Genomic DNA, 9426 nt, shown 5'->3' with positions numbered 1-9426 from the left:
TAGTTATTAAATAGTTAATAACTATTTAATAACTATTCTAACTAGCTAAAATAAATACAAAGTTACCTGTAAAATAAATATAAATCCTAAGATAGCTACAATGTAATTATTAATTATATTGTAGCTATATTAGGGTTTATTTTACAGGTAAGTATTTAGTTTTAAATAGGAATAATTTATTAAAGTATAGTGTAGTGTTAGGTGTAATTGTAACTTAGGTTAGTTTTTATTTTACAGGTTAATTTCTCTTTATTTTAGCTAGGTAAGCTATTAAATAGTTAATAACTATTTAATAGCTATTGTACCTAGTTAAAATAAATTGAAAGGTACCTGTAAAATAAAAATAAATCCTAAGATAGCTACAATATAATTATTTTATATTGTAGCTATATTAGGGTTTATTTTATAGGTAAGTATTTAGTTTTAAATAGGATTAACTTAGTTAATAATATAAATATGATTTAGATGTATTTAATTAATATTTAAGTTAGGGGGGTGTTAGGGTTAGTGTTAGACTTAGGTTTAGGGGTTAATAATTTTATTACAGTGGCGGCGGTGTAGTGGGGGGCAGGATAGGGGTTAATAAATTTATTATAGGTGCCGACGGTGTAGGGGGGGGCAGGATAGGGGTTAATAAATTTAATATAGATTGCGGCGGGTTCAGGGAGCGGGGGTTTAGGGGTTAAACAATTTTTTTATTTGCGGCGAGGTGCGGGATCAGCAGGATAGGGGTTAATAACTTTATTACAGAGGGCGGCAGTATAGGGGGGGCAGGATAGGGGTTACTAGGTATAATGTAGGTGGCAGCGGTGTCCGGGAGCGGCGGTTTAGGGGTTAATACATTTATAAGACTTGCGGTGGGGTCTAGGAGAGGCGGTTTAGGGGTTAATACATTTTTAATAGTTGCGGCGGGGTCTAGGAGTGGCAGTTTAGGGGTTAGTAACTTTATTTAGTTGCGGGGGGCTCCGGGGGCGCCGGTATAGGGGGTAGAACAGTGCAGTTTAGTGTGGGTGCTTAGTGACAGGCTAGCAAGAAAGCTGTCAAACAGCCGAAGAGCAGCAAGATCAGATGAGTGATAACTCTCACCGTCCGCTGCTCATCGCCTCGCGGCTTTTTGACAGCTTTTTTTTATAACTTAGGCGTATTTTTTCAGGTCCGCGGTGGCGAAGGTAGGCGAGCTTAGTCGGGCGTATTGGGCCGGCGAAGGCAGAAAAGTTGACGGCTTGATAACTACCCCCCATAGGCCTATAAGAAGACAATATTTCTGGATTTTTATCCTTTTTTAAGATCAACGCCACATTCGACGCTGAGAAGAACCTCGATCGCAATTGGTTTTTGATGTAGTACTCATTGAAAAGGAGCGCTAGTGTAGGCAGAATTTGATCGTGTAGGAGTTTATAAAACTCGGATGGGAGAGCATCCGGACCTGGTGTCTTATTGGACTTGGCCTGTTTAATTGCATCTGAAATTTCACGTACTGAAATAGGTTCATTCAACCGGCTTAAGTCCTGGGGATCTATTTTAGGTAGCTCTATACCTTTCCAAAATTCTTTTTTTTTTCTAAATTAACTACTCCTTCCGAATAAACCTGTTGAAAATATTTAACAAACTCGCTTCTTATCTCAGAAATATTGGTGATTCTTCTGTCCCCAATCTTAATTGTAGCTATAAAATTCTTCTGCGACCAACCTTTAGATAGTTTTGCCAAATATTTTGCAGAATTGCCATAGTGACCTCTGAATCTAGCTTTTTGCTTTTGGATTTCTAATGCTAATCCTTGTTTCAGGAACAGATCTCTCTCTACTCGAGCAGCATTATAATTAGCCCAGGAAATCTGGTTTGGATAGTTTAAATATTTCTTATAAGCATTTTTAACCTGATTTGCTAATTGTTCTTCCTTATTTTTTTTTCTTCCATTTGCATAGATACGCTTTGATCTTGCCCCTCAAAACTGCTTTCGCTGTTTCCCACAGAATTTCTGGTTTATCGCCGTATGCAGCATTAATCTGGTAAAATTCTTTCCAACTGGCTTGTAACCAGTTCTTAAATTTAGAATTATTAGCTAAATATTGAGGGAACAAAAAACGTAAATTATATGCGCCTGGCGAGCGCAATGCATTAATTTCCAAAGTGATAATTGCATGGTCGGAGATGACAATCTCACCTATATCTGTTTTAATCTCTAAACTGAACATATTGTTAGATATTAAGAAACAATCTATTCGTGAGAAAGATTTAAATGACTTCGACTCGCAGGTATACTCTTTACTGTCAGGGTGTTGCAGTCTCCATACATCTTTAAGAGCAAGCTTGTAACCAAAATTCTGTAAAACCTTCGCTTCCCTGTTATGTCTAGACCTTTGCATGGAGTTTGACCTATCTAAACTAGGGATGGATGTCATGTTGAGATCTCCAGCCAATATAATATTCTTCCCTAAAAAAGGAAGTAATTGCAGGCTCAACTTCTACCAGAATCCTCTATCCAAGGAGTTTGGACCATATACATTGCACAAAATAAAATGACACTTATTAATCAAGATTTCCAAAATCTGAAATCTTCCTTCTATGTCTAATACCTGGGATATAATCTGATAGGAGAGTTGTTTATTGAACAATATGGCCACTCCTCTTTTCCTTTTCTCATACATTGTTGCGGATACCTCTCCCACCCATTTAGTTTTCAGTTTAAGTAATTCGTGAGATTTCAGGTGGGTCTCTTGGACAAATGCAATGTCGGGCCTATGTTTCCCCAATTCCTTAATAATAAGTTTCCTCTTAATTGGGGAAGTTATACCCCTGACATTCCACGAGATTACTTTGAGTTTATCCGCCATTTGCATCAGGAAAGAAAAAGAAAAACATCACACTGTAACTTTTCTGGTCCATTAAAAGAAAGAAAAAACTGTCAAAAAAACAAAAATTAAAACCAATGTAGACATATATCCAAACGCAAAAACAATATCTCTCCCCCCCTTCTCTGGGATCGGCTGATTCTCAAATATAGTCCTAACATCACAATAAAATAAACATAGCATTTCTTTCTTGCTTACAAATCCACTTTGGAAATTATGGATCTTACAAATATCTAGCACAAAATTCCTGAGCCTCTGTTTGATTATTTAATGTTATTGAGGAACCTTCTTTTTCAAAAATAATTTTGGCAGGGTATATTAATCTTGCATTAAAATTAGCCTTAATCAATCTTGAACAGAATGGAGACATCTCCCTCCTTTTGGATAGAGTCTATGCAGAGAAGTCTTGAAAAATTAATATTATGTGCTGAGCAATCATTAAACCATTATTTTTACGATAGTGCCTAAGAATATTTATTTTATCCTGGAAATTCAAAAGTTTTATAAGTACCGGTCTTGGCCTACCAGTACCTTCCTGGTTATTCCTAATTGGGCCGACTCTGTGAGCCCTCTCTATCTGCACTGGGAGATCTTCTACAGTGAGCCCTAGTACTTGTGGCAGCTTAGAGGAGGCAAAGGACAGCAAGTCCTAATATTCTAATGTTTCAGGGAGGCCCACTATTCTCAGATTGTTACGGTGGGCCCTGTCCTCTAGCTCCTCCAATCTGGAATGCAATAGATTGATCTGTCTGCTCTGTGATACACTCAACTGTTCTTGTACAGTAATACGGTCCTCTATGTCCGAGACCCTCGCTTCAACCTCTGCCATTCTTGTAGCGAATTGCTTAACCTCTCCTGAAAGACTTGCAATATCCTGTTTAATTGATTCAAACTGTGGCATGAATAATTCAGCAATCTGTTGAAGTAACTTTGTATTATCTAGAGTCCTCGATGGAGGGTCATTTGTGGCTTCTATACTAGTATCGACCTGTTTAGCCTTTCTCTCCTTGTGTTTAGGCGCCATTGTTGGCGCTTTATTATTCTTAGAGTGTAGGACAAATTTTTCCATATGGAACAGAGATCGTCCCGTTCCGTGCAATAAATTGTGAAATGCACCCGTGTAGGCTAATAGTGCAGGATGGCTTAAGCCAAATGCAAAAAAACAATTAGAAGAATTTCTCTATCAAAAGATCCGTGCATAGAAAAGGAGATCTAAAGTGTCAAATCCGTATACTCTATATCATACGGGCCAAGGACAGGCCACCCGCACCTAAAGAGTATCTAAAAGAAGAAAGCGAAATTACCAATAAAAAAGTGTAGGTGAACCACAAAACTCATAAACCCAGCAGTGTCACTCGTGCAAAATAGTGCATAAAGTGAAGTAAAGAACCAAAAGAGAAAAAGAAACAAAAAGGAGAAAAAGGATGAAGCCAAAGCGTGAAACTCACCCAGAGAGTGAAAATAGGGGAGAAGTAAGGCAGCACTAATCCACAGATCGCTCAGCTATTTAGACGTAACCAACCAGGGCCTTATCCTAAAATATATATAAGCTTATTCTCAAGAGCCTCTTCTAGAGTATCTATTTCCAAATTACCACTTTGTATAGCTGCTGTTTTCACCTAGATTAACAGTCACTGTTTTAACAATATTTACTACATTTAAAGAACATCATCATGATATTAAGTACTTTTAACTAAGTTAACCATCTTGTTCTTTGCTCTTATTCCTGACAATAACTACAACAGTATATGTAGTACACTAGAATACATGCATCTCAATTTCTAACTTATAATCACAGACCAATTTAATTGGGCACTTCTTACATTTCATAAAACAACTTATACTAACAATCCGTCCTCCTACCACAATACTTAATTATACTTTGTTAAGGCACCTGTTCTTTTCCAATAATCACTATGACAGGATAATAATCCTAATAGCACCAGCGTAATCCCAACAATTCCAACCTTTCCTTACTAACAGAATACAGTAATTCCTTATTCTTGGCACCCAACAATATTCAACAGATTACTTCTTTACATAGACTTTATTCAAGCATATTTCCCCACATGAGCTGGTAGTCATACACCGTCCACCATTATCCTCTGCTCAGCAAGGGAATAGTCACAGGTTACTTGTTTTGCTTCTCCAAACCCTTAGAGAAGCACTTTATTTAGCACCAAAAAACGATAATTATGATCCAGTCAAAGCATCTTTCTAAACTTTAACTTCGATGGTACCAATTAGAGCCAAAATGCCCTGTGCTTTTTCCCAGTGAATTTAGATAAACTCCAGTAGGGCCAGTCCAAAATCCTTAAAATAGAAAAGTGACAGTCTGCATCCCCTGTAGCCCGCAGTGCCTCTAATCAAGAATGAGGTCTTCAAATGCTAACTAGCATATTGTTTCTTAATTTAGAACCATCAAGGGCAATCTTCATGTATTCCTCAGTGTTTTAAGCTTAATCTGCAGGCAGCATGTGCTTTTAAACAGGCAGTATGGCACTTTACACAAATTTTGTCCTTTTACTTGATTTCGTACTGCTCAAATGTAATTGTAAAAGTATAGGCTACTCACCAGCTCCATATGTATGGGTAGCACTCTTACCGCTAGCAGTCCCTTGCTTTTGCATACGTGATCCTCTGGCTGTGTAATAGATGCTCCGGAACTCCGGTGTGTAACAGTCTGGAACCAGGCCAGCTAACTTGATACACCGCAACCCAGGAAAGGCGATCACCACTTCATGATACCTTTAGGGAGCCACACTCCTGTGTTCCGACAAGTGGGATACTTTTTAACAAGCCACCATAGCCTCCTGTACCCGCACCTCGTCCTTAGCCTGCGACGCGACCTGTTCCCGGTCCGCCTTACTCAGCTAAGGTCAGATGTATTTCCAGCGCCAAAGATATGTGGCTCTGCTGTGAGCCCAGCAGCAAACGAGGACTTCTCTGCCTGTAATTGGACCGCATCGGCCCGCTGCCCGTACTGCCACCCGCAGGGTGCAGCCAAGGGATCCAGGCGTCTTGGGTAGATTTCCCGGCTCTTTCAGCATCAGAGCCCACAGTCAGCGTGCGAGTGCTTGCTGACTCCACCCATCCGGAAGTCTTAAAGGACAGGATTACTGAGTCTAAATGTCACATAGGGATACAGACATATAAGGTTTTAGTTTCATGAAAACATCATACAGAATTTGTGCATAGATATGACAGACATGGTAATGACTATACCCTTAAGAAACTTGCAAATTCACATTAACACATTGATATCCCTAGAGTGTATCACATATGTTTTTTCTTAACTTAGTCCATTATGACAACTTGGCATTTTTAATCTAGCAAAATTTTCAGACATGGGGTACGTTTATGTGGGCAGGGATACACGTTGTGATTTAGGGTTGCCACCCGTCCCTTAAAATACAGAACACTTATAAGTTACACATGCTGCAGGGTGTGCAGGGCGGAATATGAATAGTGCTGTCCAGAAACACAATATATGTTCCTCCCTGCACACCCTGCATCATGTGTAACTCATAAGTGTCCAGGAAAACGTGACTGAGGTGGGAACCCTAGCTGTGATTAGCTATTCAGGGGTCTAGCAAGTAATGGTTTTAGCACCTCAGCTCATTACTTTTTCTATTGCAAAAATAATTTAGAGACTAATGTGAGATCTAGCTATTAATGCATGTGTTAAACTGTGGTGGTTAGAAATTACATTTTGTGGGAGCAAACACCTAAGCTCAATGCAGGGGCCAGGAGGCTAAAGACCATTGCTGTTCTTCTGTGGCAGAATTGGGGCAGGCAAATAGTGGGTGTTATGTGGGTGGGGCTGGACTTGCCATGGTTTTAGTTTGGTGGTCCAGTGGCAGAACTGGGCAGTTCTGGGGTGTGGCTAGACTGGAAGAAATGAAAGCACAGTGGCAGTATTTACTCTCCTCAGCTCAATACACAGTACATTTGCACAGCCATAGGACCAACACTAGTAATAAAAACGACATGACCTCTTCAGCCATATTTTAAAGCAGTCTTTTCATCAACCCATGCATTGCAATTTTTTTTTTTTTTGGTTACACTTGTTTGTCCTAGGGACATTACGAGGTTTTGAATACCTTAATCTATTTTGAATATTTATTAAAGGGATTCTAAACCCAATTTTTTTTTCTTTCATGATTCACATAGAGCATGCAATTTTAAGCAACTTTCTAATTTACTCCTATTATCAATTTTTATTCGTTCTGTTGCTATCTTTATTTGAAAAAGAAGGCATCTAAGCTTTTTTTTGGTTTAGACTCTGGACAGCACTTTTTTATTGGTGGATGAATTTATCCACCAATCAGCAAAGACAACCAAGGTTGTTCACCAAAAATGGGCAGGCATCTAAACTTACATTCTTGCATTTCAAATAAAGATACTAAGAGAATGAAGAAAATTTAATAGGGTAAATTAGAATGTTGCTTAAAATTTCATGCTCTATCTCAGTGCTTTCCAAACTGTGTGTCGGCAGCAGTGTGTAGGTGTATCCCTGTTTCAGCACAAATTTTTTAAAATTTAATTTTTTTAATTTTTTTGAGGGGGGTTTCTGACTTTCCGCCTGCCTGCTATGCATATCACATGTTTGACACGTGATTGATACCTAGGGGGTCACAGATCACCTTTTAGTGCAGCTCAGTGGGAACTGAAAATATTCCAATTGGTGGCTTTGGCGGCTTTGGCTCCTGACTGCACGTGTAGTCTCCTTAATTGGCTCATGACTGCATGTGTAGTCAGTGAGTGGTACAGCAGTGTGTTTGCAGCGTGGGCAGTAGTCAATCGGACTCACCGAGCTCTGAGGGCGGCAGCTTAAAGGGCCACTGTAAGTAAATATTTTCTATGCCTGTTACTAACTAACTACCCCAAATATGCTTTTTATCAATAGCATTTCATTAACATATCTCTACCGTATATCAGAAATCTTGTCTGCAAATTTAATTGTTTTCCAAACCCACTCTGTGGGTATCCTTTGCTCTGTACCAATCCGTTTACAATACCTAGGTTTCAAAATGGCGCTTTAAAAACAAAGTTATTGGTTTAAGTATTTTGAACATAAAAATAGTGGATATAGGAGGCCCTATAGAAGCTGTAGGATATATAAATATATGTATCAGTTTAAAGGTATCGTTATCACCTTTAAATAATCTGAATAAAACAAAGTGTCAGTTAATATAAATATAAATACAACATTTAATAGTCAAATTTAATAAAGTCAGTGCAATGTATATAAAATTCAAAATCATCGATACTTATATCAGAATGACATAAAAATCAGATGGGCAGATAAAAATACATAAGATACATAAACCGCTAAAACATACGTAAATTAGAACCGGTTCAATCATTCACACTTCATAAAACTCTTGAAATCAAAGACACAATATATAGCTGTTGGAGAACACCAAAATAGCTTGTGTTCAAATCTCACTGTCTCTTATGGGGATCCCCAAAAAATGATCCAGAATGACAATGTGGGCTAGAATAAATACTCCAAATCAAGTCGTTTGTATAGGTGCCCCCAAATGACAACAGAAGCTGTTATACCTTCGGTTACTTTCTATTTAAAAATAGAACGCAAGGTGGTGTAAGTCCTTTCCTTGCCGCTGTCTCAGTGGTAAAGGCAGTCAAATATACTGAACAGAGCCGGGAGGCTCTCTTACTTCTCCTTTCAAGTGTCTGCAAACGGCGTCCTTACCTGGCCCGACACTCCGGCTACTCCTTCGGATATCAGTAAGCGAAGATCCCGTGAGTGACGTCACCCGGTTTCCAGATCCTAGGTGACCACTTGCGCAAGTGTTTTTTTCACGGTCGTATCCACAAAATAGCCTCTGCACTTCAGTACACCAGGGTACGCAGAGTTCGGTTCAGCTTTGCTTGTCAAATCTCCCACAAACGATGGCAGGTAAGTCCTCTACGCGTTTCAACCCCTTTCTGGGTAATTTTCAAGATGCCACTTCCTGCAACCTCTGTCCTTAAATCCACTCTCTGTACAGGTGATTCGCTATCGCTTCTGCACCTTTCCTGTAGGTTAGTACTTCCTTAACAATGGCTTATCTTCCAAAACCGGTTTGTCCTCCTCAAAAGAATGAAGTTATTGCAGCCTCTGTACTTCCATTCCTCGCCAGCCGCCGATATCCCTAGCTCCCCGGACATTTATTCCCACTGCAGCAACATGGCAGTTCCGACACATTGAGGAAGCGTCAGGTGCAGAGACGAGTGACAGGATAGTGGACCAATCAGAAAACTGATTGTAGAGGTTCGACCAATAGAAAGGAGGGAGATGAGGGATATGCAAATGACATTGTCTGGAGAAGTGCGCAGGTTGAAGTATTTTGAACATGCAGTGCTGAAAATAGTGGGCAGGATAAAGTGACATCATCCGCGAATAAAAGATATAACTTTTAGAACGTTATGAAACTTTGTTTTGGAGAAAATATAGGTCAGTAGGTTTTAATTAATGTTTATTAACTTTAATATGTTAGTTGTTTAGCTTAAAAATTATAACAGAAAGTAATCCTTTAAACGCTGAGCTGAAGTCAGAAGTCAGTGG

Source organism: Bombina bombina, chromosome 1, assembly GCF_027579735.1.
Source record: "Bombina bombina isolate aBomBom1 chromosome 1, aBomBom1.pri, whole genome shotgun sequence".
Lineage (NCBI taxonomy): Eukaryota > Metazoa > Chordata > Amphibia > Anura > Bombinatoridae > Bombina > Bombina bombina.
Note: the sequence above shows the minus strand (reverse complement) of the source record.